Source organism: Mya arenaria, chromosome 1 (genome assembly GCF_026914265.1).
Source record: "Mya arenaria isolate MELC-2E11 chromosome 1, ASM2691426v1".
Taxonomy (NCBI): domain Eukaryota; kingdom Metazoa; phylum Mollusca; class Bivalvia; order Myida; family Myidae; genus Mya; species Mya arenaria.
In genome coordinates, this window is record NC_069122.1 from 20,336,206 (window position 1) to 20,361,331 (window position 25,126).

The following is a 25,126-nucleotide window of genomic DNA, read 5'->3' on the forward strand; positions in this document are numbered from 1 at the left end:
GTTCTGTTGTTGTTGTTGTTGTTGTTGTTGTTGTTGTTGTTGTTGTTGTTGTTGTTATTTTACGAGGTAAGATGTTTTTCCAACATTGGAGGAAACCGTGCATATCAATCAACTTCGGTACAAATACATTTTTAAATTTTGTTTACACGACAGCATATTTTCATAATTTCGGAATTCATTAGCGCTTGCCTCTTGACGACTCTTTAAACATATTAAATACGCACTCAGAATGTAGCTGCCTCTTTACTTCCGTTGAAACTCTTTTAAAACGTTTTTAGAATTGAGCCGCCCCTTTACGTCCATTGATATCCATAAAAAACGCTCTCAGATTGATGTCGCCTTTTTACAGGCTTTTATACCTAATCCGAGTATTATCTTCTTTTAACGTCCCTTGTCTCCCGCTCAGATTGTAATAGCCTCTTTACATCCATTGAAACCCACTAAGACTGCACAATGTAATCGCAAGTTTACGACCATTAAAATGTACTCAGATTAGAATCGCCTTTTTTGCGTCCATTGAAACCCCCTCAGATATTATCGCCTATTTACGTCCAGTGAAACCCCCTCAGATTGTTATTGCATATTTGCGCCCATGCAAACCCTCTCAGATTGTCATCGCCAACTTACGTCCATTGAAATACCCTCAGATTGTAATTGCCTATTAACGTCCATTGAAACCTCCTCAGATTGTAATTGCCTATTAACGTCCATTGAAACCCCCTCAGATTGTAATTGCCTATTTACATCCATTGACACCCCCTCAGATTGTAATCGCCTATGAACGTCCATTATAAACCCCTCAGATTGTTATCGCCTATAAACGTCCATTGAAACCCCCTCAGATTGTAATCGCCTATCAACGTCCCTTAAAATATACTTATATTGTAATCGCCTATTTACGTCCATTGACACCCCCTCAGATTGCAATCGCCTATGAACGTCCATTGGCACTCCCTCATATTGTTATCGCCTATGAACGTCCATTGACACCCCTCAGATTGTAGTCGCCTATCAACGTCCCTTAAAAATACTTATATTGTAATCGCCTATGAACGTCCATTGATACCCCTTCAGATTGTTATCGCCTATGAACGTCCATTGACACCCCCTAAGATTGTAGTCGCATATCAACGTTCCTTAAAAATACTTATATTGTAATCGCCTAAGAACGTCCATTGATACCCCTTCAGATTGTTATCGCCTATGAACGTCCTTTGACACCCCCTCAGATTGTTATCGCCTATTTACGTCCATTGACACCCCTCAGATTGTAGTCGCCTATTTACGTCCATTGACACCCCCTCAGATTGTTATCGCCTATGAACGTCCATTGGCACCCCCTCAGGTTGTAATCGCATATGAACGTCCATTGAAACCCCCTCAAATTGCTATCGCCTATCAACGTCCCTTAAAATAGACTTATATTGTAATCGCCTATTTATGTCTATTGACACCTCCTCAGATTGTAATCGCCTATGAACGTCCAATGACACCCCCTTAGATGTTAATCGCCTATGAACGTCCATTGACATCCCCTCAGATTGTAATCGCCTATGAACGTCCCTTAAAATATACTTATATTGTAATCGCCTATGAACGTCCATTGACACCCCTCAGATTGTATTCACCTATGAACGTCCATTGACACCCCCTCAGATTGTTATCGCCTATGAACGTCCATTGACACCCCTCAGATTGTAGTCGCCTATGAACGTCCATTGAAATCCCCTCAGATTGTTATCGCCTATAAACGTCCAATGACACCCCCTCAGATTGTTATCGCCTATGAACGTCTATTGAAACCACTTCAGATTGTTATCGCTTATGAAAGTCCATTGAAACCCCCTCAGATTGTGATCGCCTATGAACGTCCATTTAAACCCCCTCAGATTGTAGTCGCCTATGAACTCCATTGAAACCCCGTCAGATTGTAATCGCCTATCAACGTCTCTTAAAATATACTTATATTGTAATCGCCTATGAACGTCCATTGACACCCTCTCAGATTGTAATCGCCTACTTATGTCCATTGAAATCTCCTCAGATTGTAATCGCTTGTCTACGCCCATTGAAACCCTCAGATTGTAATCGCCTATATACGCCCATTGAAATCCGCCCAGAATGAAATCGCCTCTAAACGTTCATTGACACCAACACAGATTGTAATCGCCTATTCACAGGTTGAAATGGCGTTCAACGTCATTTGATGCCAATTCAGAATGTAACGGCGTCCTTACGTCATTTGGCACCCATTATGATTGTAATGGCGTTCTTACGTCATTTTGTACCCATTCAGATTGCAATAGTGTTCTTACTTAATGTTATACCCATTCGGATTGTATTAGCGTTCTTACGTCATTTGGAACCCATTCAGATTGTATTAGCGTTCTTACGTCATTTGATATCCATTCAGATTGTATTGGTATTCTTACGTCATTTGAGACCCATTCAGATTGTATTGGCGTTCTTACGTCATTTGATTCCCATTCAGATTGTATTGGCATTCTTACGTTATTTGAGGCCCATTCAGATTGTACTGGCGTTCTTACTTTATTAGTGGCCCATTCGGATTGTATAAGCGTTTTTACGTCATTTGATATCCATTCGGATTGTATTGGCGTTCTTACGGCATTTGAGGCCCATTCAGATTGTATTGGCGTTCTTACGTCATTTGATACCCATTCAGATTGTATTGGCGTTCTTACGTCATTTGAGGCCCATTCAGATTGTATTGGTGTTCTTACGTCATTTGGTACCCATTCGGATTGCATTGGCGTTCTTATGCCATTTGGTACCCATTCAGATTGTATTGACGTTCTTACGTCATTTGATTCCCATTCAGATTGTATTGGCGTTCTTACGTCATTTGAGGCCCATTCAGATTGTATTGGCGTTCTTACGTCATTTGAGGCCCATTCAGATTGTATTAGCGTCCTTACGTCAATTGATACCCATTCAGATTGTAAAGGCGTTCTTACGTCATTTGATACCCATTTGGATTGTATTGGCGTTCTTACGTCATTTGAGGCCCATTCAGATTGTATTGGCGTACTTACGTCATTTGATTCCCATTCAGATTGTATTGGCGTTCTTACGTCATTTGGTTCCCATTCAGATTGTATTGGCGTTCTTACGTCATTTGAGGCCCATTCAGATTGTATTGGCGTTCTTACGTCATTTGATATCCATTCAGATTGTATTGGCGTTCTTACGTCATTTGAGGCCCATTCAGATTTTATTGGTGTTCTTACGTCATTTGAGGCCCATTCAGATTTTATTGGCGTTCTTACGTCATTAGTGGCCCATTCGGATTTTATTGGCGTTCTTACGTCATTTGATATCCATTCGGATTGTATTGGCGTTCTTACGTTATTTGATATCCATTCAGATTGTATTGGCGTTCTTAAGTCATTTGATATCCATTCAGATTGTATAGGCGTTCTTACGTCATTTGGTTACCATTCAGATTGTATTGGCGTTCTTACGTCATTTGATTCCCATTCAGATTGTATTGGCGTTCTTACGTCATTTGATATCCATTCAGATTGTATTGACGTTCTTACGTCATTTGAGGCCCATTCAGGTTGTATTGGCGTTCTTACGTCATTTGATGCCCATTCAGATTGTATTGGCGTTCTTACGTCATTTGATTCCCATTCAGATTGTATTGGCGTTCTTACGTCATTTGATTCCCATTCAGATTGTATTGGCGTTCTTACGTCATTTGATACCCATTTGGATTGTATTGGCGTTCTTACGTCATTTGAGGCCCATTCAGATTGTATTGGCGTACTTACGTCATTTGATTCCCATTCAGATTGTATTGGCGTTCTTACGTCATTTGATTTCCATTCAGATTGTATTGGCGTTCTTACGTCATTTGATTCCCATTCAGATTGTATTGGCGTTCTTACGTCATTTGAGGCCCATTCAGATTGTATTGGCGTTCTTACATCATTTGATTCCCATTCAGATTGTATTGGTGTTCTTACGTCATTTGAGGCCCATTCAGATTGTATTGGCGTCCTTACGTCAATTGATACCCATTCAGATTGTAATGGCGTTCTTACGTCATTTGATACCCATTTGGATTGAATTGGCGTTCTTACGCCATTTGAGGCCCATTCAGATTGTAATTGCGTTTTTACGTCGATTGATATCAATTGATATTGCAATCGCCTCCTTGCGTCAATTGATACCCATTCAGATTGTAATGGCGTTCTTACGTCATTGGATACCAATTCCGTTTGTTATGGCGTCCTTACGTCAACTGATACCCACTCAGATTGTAGTGGCGTCCTAACGTTAACTTATACCCATTCATATTGAAATGGCGTCCTTACGTCAATTGATTCCCATTCAGAGTTCAATGGCCTTTTAACGTCAAACGATACCCACTGAGAGTGTAGTTTCCTCTTTACGACCAATGCTACACATTCAGATTTTAGGAGCCGCTTAACGTCCATTGATACCCATGTAGATTTATGTTGGCCGCTTTACTTCCAATGATACGTATTCATATATTAGAGTGCTCTTTACGTCCAATAATGTTAAACCAGATTGTAGTTTTACGTCCATTGATACCCATCTAAAACCCGCACAAATTGTTATGGCATCTTTATGTCTATTGATACACACTCATTAAGTTGTTGTCTCTATACGTCCATTCATACCCACTGCGAGTAAGTGGTCTCTTTCATCGATACACGAGCAGATTGAAGTCTCAAGTTCATGTTCATTGGTGCCAATTAAAACGCTCTTCAGACATCCAGAGCAAAATATTTGTTCACTTTTAAAATTTTAAGAATTTTGAAAATTTGAACTGTATATCTAAGAAACGATATTCGACGATAGAATCCATAAAATAGAATTATACAGTCTCAAAGAAATGGACGTTTTCTCTCATTGTACACATATTTTCACCATTATTTTGACATTAATCTTCTATACCTGTTCGCGTCTCCAAGTATTTCCGATACGTCAGCTGTAGCGATGATAAAGCATATGGCCTTGTCAGATGTTTTCGATATATTCATGATTACGTAACAATACATACTCGTCTAGAGAACAAGCAATAACTTACAGATCATGATTTGCTTCAAGGTTAAACGCGTATAGACTACTGTTAGAGAACAAAATATGAGACTGAAATATCGTACAAAATTGCGAGTAATACAGGTATTCATACATGCATTACAATCTTCTACATTTTTAAATGGAAATGGCAAACAAAATAATTTTATATGTAAGTTTGTAACATGTAAATTATGCAGAAATAGTTGCAAAGAGCTGTATGTGAAGTTACAATAAGTGCTGATATTTTATGGTCTTCTAAAGAGTGACTGATTGCGCCTAAGCAGGTTTTTATGAGGTTACGAATTGTTGGTGTTGAAGTAATATAATAATACTGAAATTGAGATATAAGTCCTCTACTCGCTCATGGTTCGTAAAATGCATTTTTTACAAAAAACATAAATTGTATTACGAAATAAAATGCGACAAACCATTAGGAGTTTTAAAACGAAGATACTGGCAACTGGAACCTTTTTGCAAATGTTATTTGCCTAAATATAATTTTTGAAGACCACAGTTTTTAATATCCTTACTCACGAGATTCAATGATTCGTTGTAGCGTGATTGATTGATTGATTGATTGGTTGATTAATTGATTGATTGATTGATTGATTGATTGATTGATTGATTGATTGATTGATTGATTGATTGATTGATTGATTGATTGATTGATTGATTGATTGATTGATTGATTGATTGATTGATACGTGACATTATCAATGTAATTTTAAAAGGTCAAAATATCCATCTAGTGTTGACCATGTGGCATAGTAGTTCAGGCGTTGGTGTTTCCTACAATTTCTTGACTTTACACGCGTGGGTTTGTACCCCACTAAAACCAAAATAGTTTTGTGTATACTTTCATAGCAAAGTTTTCTGCAATTTCGGTAAAAGAGTAAAATAATTAATAATTAAGTGTTTTCAGATGCATTCCCGGGGAAAAATGGTCCGAAAACATGAGTGAGTCCCTTTAAAAAAAATAATAAAAAATAACAGAAATATTTGTAAAAATAACTTTACATTTTTTTCAGGCGTTAGAAATACAAACGATTTGATTTAGATAGTTTACAACATGATAACATAACATTAATTTGACATTATTGAAATGGCGTTCATCCGATCTCAAGTTGAAAACGGTCCGTTTTTGTTTTCTTACAAATCTTCCATGGATGTCACATTTATAACTATTAACAGTTGAATTTTTAAATACTTGACAATAAGAAAACAAACAGCCGTTCATTAATTGCATATCACAAGCCATTGTGCAATGCAACGTCATGTGTGATACTGGTAAATATTACACTCGCGAATATTATGATATTCTATATATTTTTTTTTATTAAATATTACGTGAATCTTCAAACAAATTAATTTATATTATCTTTAACTTTTTTCGGAACTCCAAAACACTGTATTATGTTGAAATATGTACTTGCTGAAAACCAAAATTTATCTTACTGAATAAATTCGTAATAAAGACAACGTAACTTTGTGTGTGATATATACATATTTTTTTAGTTTTGTTGTTTTACTAAATTAATTATTTTATACAGCGATGGTATAGTCCCTGTGTCTTAATACAATCAGCTCACCTTTGTATAAATGCTGTACTACTGTGGCGTAACTATCTACGATCCCCAACTGTTCAATATCCGATAAAATAATTCACAGATGGTAGAGTATTTCACCACTCGATACACTATTGAAGGATTTTCCAACTGCCTGTATGATCAGTGTCGGCAGCATCAAATGAATAAGTGCCCCGCGAATCCTGGAGCATTTAAGACATGTTTAGACCGCAAAATAGTGACTTTCAATTCGTTTGAATCATCATACCTGCACATCATCTCTATGCAATTGACCTATGACAAACGGCACAGAGTATGAACTTGCATAACCGTGTCCTAGCGTTCAATATGCATGAGCACATTAAAAAAAAATCAATCCCTGTATTTTACAATTTCCTCTTTTAATTGAACATGTTAAAAGGTAGGAATTTTTGGTATGAAAATTTAAAAAGATAATTATGTTATTAAATATAACATATGTTAAAAAAATGATGGTTAACCGAAACGTCAAATGACGCCTGTCCAATTTATGTGCAGCAATAAAATAAACACAGACTGAAAAACTTCATGCCGCCGACGGTTCATGTAAAATGAACGCCAGTTTTTCTTTAAAGAAATTATAATGTAAATTTTATTTAAAATAAAAACAATAAAAACAATGAAGTGCCTTAAAAGGTGCATTCAGCAGTATAACACCTTGCTTATGTCCTACGAGGTCAATGTCTTAATCACGTGTCTTTACTTCGTGTTATTGTACTGTTCTCTAATAATACACAACGCGACAGAAACTTTGAACATATCTGCTTCAACGAACTATCGCCTGACTTTACTGTGGCATAACTGTTCACCTCAAACAGAAATGTATGGCAATAGCAAAAAGTAAGAATATAAATATGCGCTTAATTATACGTACAAAATTTTGCAAGATAAACGCGATTGCATTTTGAAAACGTTCTGCCGCCAATTATATACAACTGGTTAATTTTGGGTTAGGCCTAAAAAAATAAATATGTCTGTTTCGGGTAACCTGACCCTACCTGTAAAAATGCGCCGACCCTAACTATTTTTTTCCGTCTGAGCAAAAAAATATTCGTTAGCGAATAGCGAGTTACGAAGGGCGGATAAATGCGAATTGGACGATCAGAATTATTGTTTATATGATAAAACAAAGTCAGGCAATGACAGTAATGTAGGAAAGACTGCCATGTGCAAGGAAACACTCTGAACTTACGAGAGATTTTGAATTTATTTTTTTTAAAAAACCCTACCTACCCTACCTAAATATTTGGGAAGGTTACCCTAAACAAACAGTTATATTTTTTTGGCCTAAGGTCAAATTCAATATTTATATACTGTTTATAACTAGGTCGATATCTATATATTATTTAATATTAATATTGACGAAAAGGTGTTAACTAGCCGAAAGATATAAAGAGACTAAATATTGCATAATGGGTGAGTGATACGGGTGAAGAAATAAAACATTTGCATTTGAAAGTCTGTAAAACATTGGTAAATGTTAATTAAATCATAAACTTGTACAATGGCTGTGTACTGTGAGCTAGGTGGATATCCGTTGTGTATTGATATATTTATGTTAGCATTATTCAGTTGTGGTGAAAACTATTGGAATGTAGATATAAAAGATTGTATAAAAATATTCTGGGATGTTTTTCCCAAAAGGCAAACGGAATTTGGCATCTGTTGTAAATAGTTTATTAGACAATGCAGGTTTTACAGATGTATGACATAACACAAACAGCGGTATATGTGAAATGCATTTGTTCATGGTGTTTTTATTTCTCTTTCACTTATATACTTAATGTATTCACTTGTTTTATTTAGAAGTGTTTGCCATGTCACGTGATCAAATAAATTTATTAGATACATCATGTAACACGAAACATTTATATGTAAACGTCACTTAATATGGGGTTTTGGAAAAAGTACAGAAATCGAAATAGTTTAACGTTTTGTAAAACCATATTTCTGTGGGCTTTGTAGGAATGCATAATAAATACCATGATATACAAGAATTATAAAGAAATTGGTGTAAAACAATTAATTGTGACACTTTAATTGTGAGTTCGTTGCATAATTCTCTTCTAACAGACTGTAAAAAGGATAGTCTAAATTGGTTAGTAAAGTTAATATATTGGACACAGCTGGTTTTTCAAACTTTTGGATGAATCGTAATTGTTCCATTTAGTTTTCAAGTAATGTGTTATTGATCAGTTTTATCAATATTGCCATGTTCTTATGTATGTAAATAAACACTTCATAAATCTCCTTTCGAATAACCTTTGTTTCTAGGGCCTTTTTATTTGATTCTATGTTTTTACGAACACCGCCGCTCAAAAAAAAACTCATTTTTGAAATAAAAATAAAATTGTGATTTCGTTTTTTTTTTATTTCCGCCGATGAAACTTTATTGCGGCAAATCATTAAAAGCAGAGGACATCGCAATAGTTGTAAAAACATTGGTGAAAACATCTCTGAAAAAGTTTAAGCCAATGAAAAACATTCATCGGATTTGCAGACTGGTGCTAAAAACCTGGTATCCGGTACCTGGTATCCCCCCGGTATCCGGTATCACTTTCTGATACCGAATTATGTTAATATCAGGGTTAATATCAGATGATAAATTCAAGTATCCACGGTCCGTTATTAATTGCTCTTTGACAACCAATGCATACTTTAAATAACACAGTATCAACATAATCCGGTATCATAAACTGTGATAACGGCTTTTCTCGATATCGATACCTGGTACCGGGTTTTAGCTCACCCGGATAATCCTTTGCGGCAGAGTGACTTCCGGGTTATAACAGCGATAAATATGGACTAATTATCGTTCCAGGTTTGTTATTATTTATTTATTTTTAATAGATTTGTCATTTAAATGAGTTTATATTACATTATTGTGATATAATTTGAATGTCATGAGCTATAAATCGCTTGACTGTTTACCTGGACAGTTTAGTTCTGGTGGGTGGGGTAGATGGTTCAGAAAAGACTGCGGTTACTATTCTTATTGTAGTATTATTAATAACAAAAAATATCATCTATTCTAAAACCTTTGTTTTGAAAATTAACACAAATAATACATTAAGCTGTTTTACCATCTGACATGTAATTATGATAATCTATAATGAGGAATCTGTATGTATATTACCAGGTACAGTATAACTATTTAATAGTCTTATGAATGAACATATATAAATCATCATCAATATAAATTATGTTATTTATACTGCTCTGTGTGTTATAATACTATGTAATAAAAAATTACATAAATAAGTCTGAAAGTAACTTATTTTTTTTATAAAAAATATACTTTTAATGTTCCATTCTTTTCTTTACAGATATGATTCAAATATGCTGATGTTATCTACTGAGACCATCACTTTCAATGTAGAACATCACTACAATCGGTTGGGCTGCTAGATTGGTAGCAACATGATGTAAGCTAGTGCCTGTTGAAACTCTATTGTTGGTTGGGCATCTATTGCTTACTGGACCGCTATATTGGATGGACCATACGTGTTGGTTGAACAACAGTTACTATAAATGGATGGACCGGAAGTGTTGGTTGGACCACCAGTGTTGGTTGGACCACCAGTGTTGTTTGGACTGCTTGTTGGACAGAATGTGTGATGGACAACTAGTATTATTTGAATCACCGTTGGATAGACAGCTTTTGTTTTATCAGACAGCTATAATCAGTTGATTTAAAAGTTCCTGGATCGCTAGTTCCTGGCGGATAAATATTCCCTGTATAGAAGGAAACAAAAAAGCTCTTTTGCTAACTGTAACAATGACATGGTTGGTGAATTGGTATCAGACAATTTGCAGCCAAGACAACACAGTGAAGTGATAGCCGATTCCTTAAACTCAAAATGGCAAATAGATTTACCGAAAATAATTGATTATTATTATGTCACTTGTCTATTATAACCTGCATTTACAAAGTATAAAGAGTGATTAATGAAAATATGAAGTGAACTTGTCAGATAAAGCAAAAATAAATGTGCACACTTACATATTGACTTGACATTAAAATAGAAAGTCATAGAGAATACATCATAGCTTTTCCTTTTCTGTGTTTTTTTCCCGACCAAAAAATAAAATTCCAGAAATGTAATTTTATTTTTATTTTTATTTCCTCCTCCTCCGACACTTCACAACTCTGGTTCGTAAAACATATAATTAAAAAAGGCCTAGATTAATTGTCTTCGAAATTTTCAAGTGTCTTTCATTTAACGCAGACGATCGCCTCACCAGTTACATTTTAAAACTGCTCTTTATGGTAATACTTTAATAAATTATAACCAAACGATATTGCACTATTGGTAAAGATGATAATTTAGAAGATGAATTGAATCTACAATGCATATGTCGATCTAAATAGAACTTATTTATAAGAAAATAATTTGTTAAACCTGGTATGGTGTAATTTATTGATCTTATGCAAAGCGCGAAATATACAGTTAAACAAATTTTGTTTAAGTTTATTCCAGTATAATTTATAAGTCGTCAGAACATTCTTGATTCACTGTTTTAATCAAAATTGGTTAATTACATATAACAAAATATATATATAACCTTTCAGAAAGTCATTGTTAATAATTATCACCTGGTTGCCTGTTTGTGAGGATTTATGTTTTTATATATGTGTGTACAAATACTCAATAAAACTTGCATTTCTGTCTTATTCGTGCTATTTTATTTACTATTTTATTTTCTATTTCAATTACATTCCTATAATGTTATCGTTGTATATAGCTTTACATTGTACAACAATTGTAACCATGTAATGAGGAACACTTAATGTTCAAAATTCTTCGTAAACGTGTTCAATCTTGAATCTTAATAAATATGTTTGAATCGTGTATGAGGTATTGTAGTCGACAGAAATGAAATTGTCCTTGTAATGATTTGAGGGGAAATTGCCCTCTAAACTCATTACAATAATTGTAAAGTTATGATTAACAAAAACAGAGGGTATTTCGGTATTTAAGACATCCTTGGAGAAATATTTACATAATCAGGATTTTCCGTTGAAAGCACAAAAACACGCACGCGCCATGCTTTATTACGTTGACGTTTTTTTTATTAATTAACTTAATGAACCAACATTAAGAAAACTATTAGACGGATTGTGAACGTTGGTGTTCGATATGTAAGGTGTGTGAGTTTTTCTAGTTTCTATTAAATTTTATCGTTTGGGTAGTCCTGGGAAGTTTGGAATACTCAGTCCTAGTTAAACATAGGAACGTTGTCTCCCGTGTATCGTTACTTTACACCAGGCACGCTAAGTGAAAAGGAATCTTTGAAGAGAGCTAGGGTATCGCATCCGGATCTTCTTGTATCTGATCCTGTTTCTTAAACTCTGCTTATATCTAAACGTTATAAGAAATTGCAGTCACTTTAAGCCGTGATGGCGTCACACTGGGGTCAAGCCGTAATTCAGCCAATGGGAGCGAACAGACTATCATGAACTCATTACATACCTAGAGTCGAAATAAGTTATATACTGTGCAGGCAAAATTTAAACCGTATATGCAAGCATTGAAATATTAGTATTCGTATGACTTAAAGACGCCCAATTAAGGTTGATGCAAAAAATATAGATACAAATACAAACCTTATTTAATGTGAACCTTATTTAATTAATAACATTTAAAAAGCACCAAAATATGTTTGGAACTGTACCTAACTCATATGGGTTTTTGTTTGGTTTTTATCATTAAAGTCAAATGAGTTAAACAGGATAATGCATTAAAATGAAAAAGAAATGTTTCGTATCCACCTATATCACGCCTCCAACATGAATGACGCAACGCCATTGGTCCAGGACTGGTCACGCGGTGACCCCATATTTTTCCATATTGCGTCATCAAATTTATATCGTACCAAAATGGCGTCTATTTTCCGATTCCGATGAATAAATGAAACATTTAAATATAAACAGGTTGTCGACGTGATATTTACGTTACGGGGTCACCTACCAACCCCGTAACTGATAATATTGTGCGGCTTTAGGACAATAATTTAGATACGACATTGTGTTCAACGGTCTTCAGGTCTCGACACAATTACAAATGTGTTGTTCAGTCGAAACTATGCCAAGCTCTGTTATCTTGATGTCCTTAGTATGTCGAACTTTTTTCGAATTTGCTGAAATCAGTTATACTTTTTTGTTTTTCGGCTATACTTGTTCGTTATCTTCAAGTCTTTCCCTAGGTCCCAACGACTTCGACATAGGGTGTTTTAACTGTATTATGAAATGAAGTTTGGTATGATTGTTAAGTTTGATAGCGTTTCAAAATTATGTTATTCATTTATTTATTTCTCTAAAACTCTGAAACTTAAGCGAAACATGTTGACAGATGGAAGCCAATAGTTATTTAGGTAAAGGTTAAATGCATGCATATCAGTCAAACATCGACTAATATTTTCGCTGAAATCCAATATCCGATTTCAATATCGAGACACACTGAATGATATACATATATATATATATATGTAAACTTACACAATTTGCATTTGCGAGGATGGATAATTTCTAAGGATCTGGAAGACAACAATTAACCATCCCACCCCATGGCACATACATTATTGGATTTCAAGTATTCGTCCATCACGGTAAATTTGGCTGCTTGGCTTCTTCTTAAAGTTTGCCTTCAACATGAATTCAACATTTTTATTTCTTTTTTGATACCTGAATTATAGAAAATGTAAAATAATGGTAATAACTCTATGTTATGAATATAACACATTAAGGCACATCAGTATCTTGTTTCGGTGAGGTCTTCAACTATGATAAAATTGATATCACACAAGCACAGAAATTTAACTATTCATCAATCATTACACTTACATGCAAATTATGCAAACAGCAATTCTTATAATGCAATAGACATTCATAATAGAACTACGAGTATTCATTATTAAATAATTGATGTTTCATTTGGTATAATTTATTCAAAGCTTTCACAGTATATAATGTAAAGGATTGGAATAGAGTTTCATACACTTTTGGTTACTAAATGAGTAGTTTGTATTGTTCTTAAATGTAATTGAACAAGAGATGTTTGTCAAACATTATGCCCCCTGAGCGCCAAGTTGCCAGAAATATTTGGACAATTGAATGAAATATGCATGGACTGAAATGACAGCTGATTTGTCATTGGATGCATATGAGGCAGGTCATCTACTGGTCATACCTAATCTTCATGTCAAGTTTGATGACCATAGGTCCGGGAATTGTTGAGTTATCACTCGGACAAGCTTTGGTCTTCCAACAGACCGACCGACATGTGCAAAGCAATTATATAACCCCTCTGCTTCGAAGGGGGGCATAATTAAACTAGATGTTCACTGAAAACTGATACTTCAACTCATGCATTTAGTGACATATAAATTTCTACTGTCTACTATATAAGAAAATAAAATATGGACAATCAGAAAACCTTTTTTCAGCTTACAGTCACACTGACCTTGACCTTTGACCCACTGACCTCAAAATCAATAGGGTTCATCTGCTGGTCATGACCAATAAGCCTACCTAGTATGAGGTCCCTGGGTCAAAGCGTTCTCAAGTTATTGATCGGAAACCGTTTTTCATGTTAAGGTCACACTGACCTTGACCTTTGACCTCAAAATCAATAGGGTTCATCTGCTGGTCATGACCAATACACCTACCAAGTATGAGGTTCCTGGGTCAAAGCGTTCTCAAGTTATTGATCGGAAACCGTTTTTCATGTAAAGGTCACACTGACCTTGACCTTTGACCCACTGACCTCAAAATCAATAGGGTTCATCTGCTGGTCATGACCAATAAGCCTACCTAGTATGAGGTCCCTGGGTCAAAGCGTTCTCAAGTTATTGATCGGAAACCGTTTTTCATGTTAAGGTCACACTGACCTTGACCTTTGACCCACTGACCTCAAAATCAATAGGGTTCATCTGCTGGTCATGACCAATACACCTACCAAGTATGAGGTTCCTGGGTCAAAGCGTTCTCAAGTTATTGATCGGAAACCGTTTTTCATGTAAAGGTCACACTGACCTTGACCTTTGACCCACTGACCTCAAAATCAATAGGGTTCATCTGCTGGTGATGACCAATACACATACCAAGTATGAGGTCCCTCGGTCAAAGCGTTCTCAAGTTATTGATCGGAAACCATTTGGTATTCCGACCGACCGACCGACAGACCGACCGACCGACCGACCGACCGACCGACCGACATGTGCAAAACAATATACCCCACTTTTTTCAAAAGGGGGCATAAATAAAACATTCACAATGATGCTCATTCTGTACAGAAATTTTCCATGCTGACTGCGTCAGTATGGCCTGCTGGATGTTTAGTCATATTGCATGGCAGGTTATTCCCATTTTGCCGGAAAATAACCGTTGCATTATGACAATTAATATCATGCTACGTAAACAACATCAGCATTCCTCGGGAAATTGTGAATGTAGTTGTACTTCCTACCAAGGCTACTGTGGCATTGTTGTAAATAAGAATCAGCGTGAATGTACTATTGTCGGCTATGAGTTGTCTGATGAGATCATGGTGAATAAAGCCTGGTGCCCGGTTCTTTCCGAGCTCTCTGATCGCCAAGCTGATATATTGGCTTAATTAATATACCATCAATCATGACTATATTTTTTAATGAGATAACACATTATTATTTATAATTGTTTATTTAGTCTATGTATTCACAATACCGACTTTTTTAAATGTATCTCACTGTTTCATCTGAAATTGGAAACGATAAACTCCATATTCCGTATGAGCATAACACCGCATATGATAATATATATACATATTCTTGTTGACACTTTATTTGCGCTGAACTATGCGCAAATTGGGATTTGATGGCAGGTTTGCGGCCAGCGATATCAATATTGTGACCCACCCTGTATCCATCCCACCTATTGAATAGTCTGTCAATTTCTACCTGAATCGAGTGGTACAAATAGCAATAAACATTTTACTTCGTCTGCGTACCGCATAATGCAAATATATGAGTTTTAAGTATAATAATTGGTAATTGGAAGTCATGATAATGAAGGCAATTTAGTCAGGTTTTGGGATGTTTTTAGTTTCTATAAATCACATATTTGTCACATCATTGTCAAACAAGACAATTGCGTTACTTCTTACCAGATGTTCAATTTGAAGGTCGGTATTTTCTATCAATGCTTTCGAAGTAGCAGCATAGGAATATTTAACTTCAAGCTGTTTAAAAAATACCGATGTAGGTTGTTCTCATTTTCTGATTTCGGAAAACTCGGCTTACCATGCCTTTTGCTGCATATATACAGAGAAATTGACGTATTGCATTATTTTATCTATGCGAAGTAAAATGTTCGTGGCAAATACCATAAAATCTGGAACAACGAAGAACTTGTTTGGTGTCATCATCCTCTGAATAAACAACCATTAACAATATTTTAAATGTTCTAACATTGTTGATAAGTCATTCATCATAGTTATTGAATTACGTATGTTGTAGCACTCCCATCGCAAGGAAACCGATGTGCTGTTTCATTACAGGAATACTGCAAGTAAAAATGGGAGGTAATTAAATCGCATGAACGTGAGAATTATTTATTGGAAGTCATAAATCAAGTCAAAGGTGGAGTCATGAAGTTTTCTATTACTAAAAGAATTACATGCATTTGTTTCAAGAATCATCAAAATAAAAACGATCGACATAAGCCTGGTACTTACTGTCACGATTTCATCGCCGCTTGTCCATGACACAGCGAGGCGTTAATTGTTATGAATCAGATGATGAGTACTCGATCTGAATTACACATATTTGTATGAATGCGCATGACCAAACGATGGAAATACGAATTAATGCATTCTCATTCATCAGGGGTTCGATCGTGATAAATCTGATAGCACCATCACTCTGGTGAACGAGAATGGAATACTGGTGATTGTACCATGGCGGAAAAACGACTGGCATCGATGTGTGTACGACTTCGGACTTTCCTCTCGATCTTGTTTGAATCCTCAGTTTACGGAGCAAATCGTATTCAACCGTTGAGAAGACATGTCTATTAAAAATGGAAAGTCAAAACAATAAATTCACAATAAACCAGCATTGTCCACGACTACCCACGAACGGCCAAGAATGCCTACTTTATACCGGTAATACTTTGCCCGATTGAGGTACAACTTGACTAAGATTGCACTATTTGTTTTGAAATATTCGTAGCAAACCGTAGCAGCACAAAGACAGTTATCAATCGTCGTGTATCTACCCGATCCAACAGAATTACAGATGACGCGCTGATATTCACGAATGTTTTCAGTTATGTCAAGGGTCACCGTAAAACATGACTTAACAGTTTTTAATATTGACTTCATTCGAAAGCAGCCAAATGTTTAATTAGGTAACTGTGAATGTGGATATCAATCTAACTCGTGGAATCCGACCTGAGATAAATCAAGTTATCACTTACATGACAAAGTGAATGATATGAAGCCTTAAATCCGCGTTTCAATTCAAATATCAGACATGTTATCATAACAGTAAACCAATTAGAACATGTTATAAATGATGGCATAGGTATTTTAACTTACAGAATTAGCCTCACATTTGCGAGACATTGATGGAGGATTTCCATCGATCTTGTATCATCATATATTGGAGGAAATAAAGATTAAATCGATTCCAATCCTTTTATCCGGTATTTGTGATCAGAACGATTGTCTTGATGGGTATACAAATATTGGTGAATACTGATGTATGTCCCGCGACGAGGAAACGCCTGACATCAATGTGTGAACGACTATGGACTTTCCTCTCCATGTTTTTTTTTTCAAATTTGCGGAGCAAATCGTATACCATCGTAAAGTAGACATCTCCATTCGTACTGAAAAGTATATAAATCACGATAAACTACAATCATTCACGACTACACACGAAAGGCGAAGAGTGGCTAGTTTTTGCAGGTTAGACTATGCCCGGTTGAGTTACGACTGGACTAAAATTGCAATAGCTTTTATTAATTGAATATTAAATGAAAAACAATAACGAAGGGACTGATTTGGTACCGAACATGCTCCATGCTGATTGTGTCAGTGTGTCGTTCTGAATGGGATAGGTGTTATGGCAATACACACAATTGCTCTTTTTTCCGTATTTGTGATGCTTTATCAGACTGATTGTATTGATTAAGTTTCTTTCATGTTTGAATATGGGTCATCACGGGTAAAAAAAGTCGGTCAAAATCTTGTTAACGAGATAAAGGCTGCTTAATTCATCTCAAATTTGGCACCTGGATAAAAAGTATTTTCTTTTTTATGTCTCGATCAAGTATTCATATGGGTTATTTTTGGATCAAAAAAGATCACTTAGTCAAAACAGCATGAAACTTGATCAGAATGTTTGTCTTAAATACTATTAGTGAAGTTTTAATATGGGCCATCCTTTTTATAATTATTATGCCAAATCTTACATAATAGCTGCTGCTTTTTTCATCCGATCTCTGCAAAACTTGCTGAAAAATTATTGTCTTCATGAAATCTCAAGTTCGAATAAGCTGTCTGTTGTGAAAAACTAGGTCATTAGATAAATCATCGAATTATCTTGTTCACGCAATATTTTCTTTGTCAAAATAAGTAACCTTTAACCATTAAATGACACACTACGTGTGTGTGCTATATCTGCCAAAACGGTAGTGTACGGTGTACAAACGATGTAAGGACAAGTCGCCCGCTTGATTTAAGTTGTTTTTGTATAAAATCATATATATTATCTTTAAACCATTTCTAATGTCTAACCCTAAAATATAATTTCGGTGACTTGTTAATGTTTTCCTACAGGCCACCCTGAAAGAAACAGTAAACAAATACCTCACCAAGCTTCAAAATTAAATATTATGGCGAATGAAAATATAAAACACTTGCTTATCAGTGGGTGTTAATCTAATCCCTATTGCATGCCAGTATTCGCTCTGTCATGAAAGAATGTATGATTACCTTTTACATAATTCCATTGGTATGGAATCAGCATTCCACAGGAAATTGTAACTGTAGTATACGGACCAGGTTACGGATAAAACCTATAATCCGATACGACAGTAATAAAAATTTCTTTGAACCATTCCCAGATTGTATTTCCTGTACAATTTGTTCATTAACAATGATACTATAAATCACGAACTAACCAATAGTACAACTGGGTCAAACCTAAAACACTTGTTTATTGGCACAAGGCAAAGGGTCCAAAAGATCATGAACGAGAGAAGCTAACGTACAAACAACACGCCAGAAACATAGCTTTACCGCTACATGATGGGAATAACGCATTGAAACGGTCAGTGAAAATCGAGTTCACTGGAATATGAGAGTTTATATGACCATAGCATCACACTTGTTCAAACATTTATCAGTAGATATAAAATAAAAATGAAGCCTCTTCTGAGCTTGCATCAATTTCAAAACAATGAAGAAATAAAGTAAAAATAACATAAACACTGATTAAAGATGCACTCTTACTCACAGATAAGACCTTACTCACAGATAAGACATACCACAATTAAAACTATTGTTTTAATATTCCAAAAAGGATAAATCAATGTCGAAAACAATGGTTCTTATGAAAGATACCCAGTCAAATTTGAAAGAAATGTGCATAAAACACAGTATTTTTACCTTATGATACTATAGTAGACCTTAGTAAATCTTTTCGCATTCACCAATCATTTACTATTTTTGCGCTTTCGGCTATTTAATGCACGGTTACAATCTTGTTATCAGTAATTATTATTTTCCGTAAATACATTATTTAGTAAGTAGTTAAAGGTTAATCACTCAAAATTTAAGTTTATTATATATGTGTATGTATTGATTTTGAATAAGAGTGTCACTTTAACTAATTTCAAGTACGTACTCAACGGTCGGAATCAGACATCACCTGTTAACGAACGAATTAAGCCAGATCAAAAGTTACTACAAGTATTTGTTTTCTCACATGACAATATGTGATTTTGTGTTTAATTATACATATTGTAATTACTCATGATAATGATATTTTATCTCTGTTTGAAATCGCATACTTGATGTCACAGATGTTTTTAATTTGATACAAACAGATCGCTTCATATTAGTACAAAAACTTCTAAAGAAACACAAAGATGACCATAACATTTTCTTGTAAAACAAACGAGACCAATGGGCTAGGTAATCGCACGTTTTTTTTAATTGCTTTTGCGTGGGTGATAAAATATCTGTAATAAAGACAAACACTGCTTAGACATTCCCCATATTCCATATATCTATGTTCTTGGTGTATCTAAAAGCATTTATTAACAGAAATAATTATTGTCATTTTTGTTCCGCTTAAAGATAATTCATTTGTATGTGTCTAGTTTAATCGTATTTTATTGTATATAGTATACACACGTGATATAAACCATTTCGGCAATCAATATGATAATAAAATTGGGTAACAGCATACATCAAAAACAGACCCCACACGCATCGAAATAGCATTATTAATAAATGATAGGATATTCGCCTGGAACAGTCAGTTAATCCTAAAGGTCACTGAGGAGCGAACGGATTCAGACACCATCTACGAAAGCATGAATGAAGCCGAAGCAACAATGACAACTCTGAAAAGTTACATAAAGCCGTCCACGATCATTAAGAATATTACACGTATTAACAGATAAATGGCGTGATTTTGTTAATTCCTTTTGATTCGCATAGATGTATATCGACTTTTTTAAATCACAATGCAGACACGTTACTTCTTGATAAATCAACTTAAATAGTATTTCTTCTGTGTAGATCTTTCACAAGGACAAAGACTTTACCAGCATGTTTTAAATAATCACCGATATAATATATATATTCTGTATATTTAGCCTTTAAACATCTGTAACAATATTGTTGCTGCGAAAAACAACCTTGAAATAGATGTATTGCATTCTCCTACCCTTAACATAATTATGCATACTTACATACGAAATTGCATGCCAAAATAAACTTTGGATAGGTACTCCCATCAGAATAACTTGAAAGGCTTCATTAATCACCGAATAAACAGCCATCATAATAATGATCTTTTCCAAATTTATACGGTTACAAAGCCATTTTTCTTCATTCTTCCTTCAGTTAATTTAGTACGTATTTTGGTACAATCTCATCACAAACAAAACAAATTGATGTCTCATTCCTGAAGATCACACGTTCTCTGAAAGTGGGTAATTTAAACACATTAAAATATGAATTAATCTTTCGTAGTCGTATTTCACGCCTTTGAATAATCAAGAAATTTCCATTTCTGTCTCGTGCATCTTTGAATTATCATAGCATTCATTAAAAGCAAATTGATAATAAAAATGTTTGCCTTCAGAAGCACGCATTTCAGTTCATTGTTGCATAAATGCATCGATGAATATTTTTTAACAAGAGTATTTATGTTTATGCGTTTACAAGGCGTCTCAAGCTAAATAGCCAATTGCATCAGACATGTCTCGATCTGCGATCTGGCCAGTTCAAGAATAATATTAAGGCGTAAGTAAGCAAACATTGGCAGTCGGTGTGCTATATTATATCATTCCGTCAAATGCCAATTCATTGTCAAAATTGTTTTAATGAACCGAGATGTGTAAATTGTATTATTTACACACACCTGGGCGACGCAGTTAACTTAAAGAGGTCCACACGTACATGGGCCCGTAAAAGGGCTATTTCTAATGTTTCATGCTTACTTCTGTGTGGTTCTAATCATGCGACAGTGTCTGTTACTACGATTATTACCTTCAGCTGTTATTTCTAAAGGTCCCGCATTCATGGAAAATGATTTTCGGGCCCCAAGTTCTCAGAACTTCTTAAGCTTAACTGGGTTAAGTAGCTTATTTCAATTAGCCATAACACATACTTAAATTGAATTTTGATCAATATAAAATGATTTATTGTGATTATCATGAAGGTAATTCCTTCCTAAAGTTAAACAACTATTAAAGAAGTAAATATTACGCAAATTATTGATAAACAAAAAAAGTGAGCTTAACTTAATCCTGTTATAAGGGACTTAAAAAGTTTCGAGAAATTATGGCCTGATGATTATATCTGTTCATCTTCATAGTCTTCAGGAAATATAGGGACAAGTTGAGCTATATCAATAAACATAAAGTCGACGGTCCCATATCATGTGCTGTGGAATGTCGAAAAATATATACACAATGTAAATTTCACAATAATTAAACTTATAATACTTTCAAAAAATCAAAACAATCAACAGTAAATTCAAATTTAAGAAACTTGCAAGTTAAACCATTGTTTGATTAAAATATTTTATTATACCACGATGTAAGTTATTTTTCATTTTCATTAAAAGTACTGAACTAGTTAAACATTGGTGCACCAAGTTGTGGATACAATATAAACTTATTTTATTAAAATGCACATTGATATTGGAACACGTTCACATAATCATGCGCTTGGAACAAGTTACAATTTCTATTTTCATATACTGGTAATATTGCTAGTCATTGATGTCTAAATTAACTTTCTCAGAGTTTAAAAAGTAGTCATGAACACTGCTTATTTTATAAATCATTTTGCAATCAAAGACGGACATTTGATGCATTCACAAATTTTAATTAGCAGTTTTCAACCTTGTCGACAAAATGCGTATCATGTTTCACATAAGAGGTAAACATTACAAGTTTATTTCCTTTTATCCACAAACAAAAGTGCTCTGTTTTATTTAAAATATAGAACAAACATATCGGTGTATATATATATATATATATATATATACATAACATAATAAGTATTTATGAAAACTCAAAAACACTAAAACAAGCTTTGCTTACTTATGACATCAAATCAACTTAAGATACGTTGGTTTACAATACTAGGATGAAATCATTTTACTGAACTTCAATATAAAATTTTTTATAAAAGCATTCACAATTTCAATATCATATGACAAAGCTAAAAGCACATTAAACTTGCAAAAAAAAGATATCTAAAATGTTAAAAAACTATAAGCAAAGCAGCTACTTATACAATAACTACAAACTATTAAGTTTTGAAATGTGTATTGGATCGCCATTAAAGGCCTAGTTTAAGGAATGTTTGGCATGATAATCCCCGGCTGTGCATCTCCTGCTTATCGCACTGGTGTCACAGTAGGGGCCAATTTCCTGTGTATTGGTTTATTGGCTCAGGGCCATTTAGGGTCCATTTTTATAATAAAACATCGAAAACTGCACAGCAGGATACTAAGATTGGAGATCTGATAAGCCAATTAGGCAATAAGATTAAGATCAATTAACCTGAAGTTGTGTACAAATACACGGGTTTTTTTGCGTGTGTGTGTTGTGTGTGTGTAGGGGGGGGTCCACTTATAGAAGGCTTAAACTAGGCCTTTAAGCAAATGGTTTAAACAAGTTACAAGGGGGTTATGCCAAACTCCGACGCTTGTGTCATCTTTGAACTGACTTGAATTCAAGTTTTCACGAAAATATCGATATTTGACGAAGAGCATACAACAGAGCCAGCCGCTCGGACAATAAACATCACTGGCAAACTGACAGGGCGATAAGCAATATTGCCCACCATATCATTAGAAGTGCCAAACAAACACCGTATGAAAAAATTGCTTCAAATCTTCGGGAAAATACCTTCTCCTCAATAGTCCAGACCTTTTGAATGTTTTAAAAATCAATACAAGTCCTTCATCGGTTTTCAATAACATTCCCCCTCTTATCTACGTTGGCACCGTCTACGAATGGAACATTGAAAAGGCAAAATTTCTGAATAACTTTTTCCAGTCAAAGACCCTTCTAACTATACCTAACATACTTCTTCAGATTGTCTCTGATGTCCAATCCATACAGGACTTTAATATTTCCCGTCAAGATGTTCTTGACTCAATAAAGGTTCTGAAAACTAGCAAAGAAATAGGACCGGACTCTGTAAACAGCTGTGTTTTAATGGAAATAGCAACTGAAATTGCCTTCGAGACCTTTTTAATTAATCTCATCGTTCTGGTAAAGAACCGAAACAATGGGTACTTGCTCATATCTGCGAGACTCTTAAGTAGTCAGATCCCCAAGATGTTGGTAATTTCCGTCCAGTATCCCTGTTGAGTTTTGTAAGTAAGGTACTAGAAATAATTTGGCATAAATTCATGTTCAACTTCTTCCGGCCTAACGACAATGTAACCCTATTTTAGTCAGGCTTTGTTCCAAAGGACTCTACCGTTTACTGATTATCTTAGTGAAAGAAAGTAGAGTGTGTTTTGTCTGGTTATATGGCTGATACGGTTTAAATATCTGCCGGAGTTCCACATGGTAAAATTAGTCGGCCCGTACTCTTCTATTTCTATAAAAATAATACCAGTCGTAAAATAAAATCACCTATACGTCCTTTTGCAGCGCGAACCATCTCAACAAAACGACTTGTTGACATTTCCAATCTTTATCTTGAAACAGGACTTTGATCTCTGAAGGAAACATAGACTCACTCTTTTCTACAAGACGTTTCATTCTCTAACGCCAGCCTATCTCACTTCACTTATTACATCCCGAGTTGGTGATACAACCTCTTATAATATTCGAATTCTGTTAATCTTCGTAATATTCTGCCAACTGCAACATTCTCATGAAATGCACTTCCGGAAATAGTTCGTTCCTCTCCACTTGACCTCCTTCAAGTGAAATCTTTACATGAATAAACAATCAGTTTCTCGATTCTACTATGAGGGCGAACGCAAATTGAGCACTGTAGTAATCTAAATGAACATTTGTTCTCTAAAAACATTATCAACCGCCAATGTCACCTGTCCCATATATTATGCACAAGAGCATCACCTATTCGACCAATAGTCTGCTATAAGGCCCTTGTCACTAAAAATACTTCTGTTTGAAAAAACATAATCCACGGATCTGACATATTCAACGATATTCAATCAGGTTCAGCACCACAATCGCCAAACTAAACGTTTTTGATCATCTTAATATAAATTAGAACAATCTTGATTCTACCACCTACCTGACCTATCCATGTCCTCGCCCATCTTCCCGTTTCTTTACGTTTCGCCCTCTTTGGCTACTTCCATACTTCCAACGCATTTTACCAACTACATCTCAATGCATTTGTCATTCACCGTTCACATATTCCAAAGAAAGAGTGAGGCATAGCACAATCTAACAATCTTCAATCCCATTTTGTCTGGATTATTTTGTATTATAAATCAATTTTTCATATTTCCTGTATTATTACTAAAGTTAATCCTGTATCATTGGTTATACTTTAACTGTGTGTAATCCTTAAAATGTATCATTTAAGAAAGTAAGTATTGTAAAAACCAAAATATATTGAATCACGAAGAAGAAATCTTGTTATAACTTATTGATACCATAGCAAATTTGAAGCAAGTTATTACAATGATAATTCTCAAATACACGCTTAAATTATTAATTA

General features: G+C 34.9%; 1 protein-coding gene across 2 annotated transcripts in view; it reads right to left on the bottom strand.

Moving 5' to 3' along the window:
- The window catches only part of LOC128206521 (uncharacterized), a 30,525-nt gene extending 5,734 nt beyond the window's left edge, over positions 1–24,791 (bottom strand). The window contains exon 1 of one of the 2 annotated variants that reach the window (XM_052909174.1): positions 24,695–24,791. The gene's annotated coding sequence lies outside the window, so the exon portion shown is untranslated. Of the gene's footprint in view, positions 1–6,665; positions 6,884–24,694 lie in introns of those variants that run through there. The other variant, XM_052909100.1, reaches the window with a different exon arrangement.
- Between the last annotated feature and the right edge of the window lie 335 nt (positions 24,792–25,126).